We start from the raw sequence: 1,504 nt of genomic DNA, 5'->3' as shown, positions 1-1,504 counted from the left end.
GGTGGGTGCTGAGTGTGGTGGGTGCTGAGCAGTGGGTGCTGAGCATGGTGGGTGCTGAGGGGGTGGTTGCTGGAGGGGTGGGTGCTGAGTGTGATGGGTGCTGAGTGCAGGAAGAACAGGTGCTCAAGCCTCATTTGAGTAAGCCAGCAAGTGTGCACAGTGTCACTCACACCCTCCCCTGCAATTCTGACAGATGAACCAAACATTGGGAAAACAGAAAAAAAAAAAAAAAGCCTAGAAATAAAATATAGTTTTACTGATCTGGGCAGAACTGTGGTAGAAGTGGGACAGGGAGCCAGGAAGGCCTCCAGCCCCAAGTTCACACCTGTTTCACCTCCACCTTCTTAGGTAACTCTCACCTCTACAATCTGAAGAAAAACCAAGCCATGCTCCAGAGAAAAATGATGGGACAGACACCAAGGAGCTTCCGCCCCAGTGCGCAGCGGCCCCATCCAAGGGCTCACCCTGACCCCACGGGTCACCACCCCAGGGTCAGCCGCCACCCACACGGCTTATTCAGGCCAGAGCTCTTCTCCAAAGTCTCAGATCACTACCAGGAGAGAAAACATTCTGCCTGACCAAGCACCCCTAATATTTGGGGGAGCGAGAGAGCTCTCCTGGTCTTCTGTAATCCTATTATCCTTTAAGAAAACAAGCACTTTGATAAAATGGCACTCACTGCAGTATCAGTTCACGTACACAGATGTGCAGCCAACCCAGCAGAGAAGTGACTGTGTCATAACCTAACACAGCAGCCCTGCAGAGGTCCTGGACCCGTAAACGGGCAGGACACAGCAAGCCCTTTCCACATGAAACCCTGGCTCTTCTGTCACCTGCATGACCCCTCTGCAGTCAACGATCCCCTGTGCCCAACTGGATGCCCAAAGTACAGAGCCTTACTTCCCTCACGTTACTCCTGGCCTGGACTCAAGGGCACCTGCTGTAACAGACACAGCCAATCCCTGAAACTGCCAATCAGCCAGCTTGAGCCCCTAGATGGGCTGGGGCCCCCAGTGGCTGGTGGCGTCTTCTTTCCTTGGACTCACACAGCATCCTAATGGCTTTGGATGATATTGATGATAAAATACAAATAGTTGGGGGAGATGCCAGCCACAACCCTCAGTACATAAGATTCTGCCCAAGCTGCACAGGGGGTGGGGGGGGGTAGGGAGAGAGAAAAAAAGAAAAAGAAGAAAAAGAGAAGGAGAAAGAAGCCTTTCCTTTCCGATCATTTTCTGAAGAAACTACAGTCCAGTGTCTCCTCTGACACCGTGAGTGAGCAGCCCCTGCACATCTTCCAGCACGAGGTTTAATTCTAGGCCCACCTAAGTCATTGGTTAATTCATTTGTGGGCGTTTATTTAGTATCCACTCCTTTATAATCACTTTATTGATCACAGAGCAGGTGGTGACATGTTAGGGGAGAATTTATTTTTCCTGGGGGAAGGTAGATGGGAGGAATGAAAATTGGGAAAGTCTTCACTCAGGGAAGAAACCCCTGAGTA

This window comes from Otolemur garnettii, unplaced genomic scaffold, assembly GCF_000181295.1.
Source record: "Otolemur garnettii isolate 467f Iridium unplaced genomic scaffold, OtoGar3 scaffold00205, whole genome shotgun sequence".
In the NCBI taxonomy this organism is placed as follows: domain Eukaryota; kingdom Metazoa; phylum Chordata; class Mammalia; order Primates; family Galagidae; genus Otolemur; species Otolemur garnettii.
Note: the sequence above shows the minus strand (reverse complement) of the source record.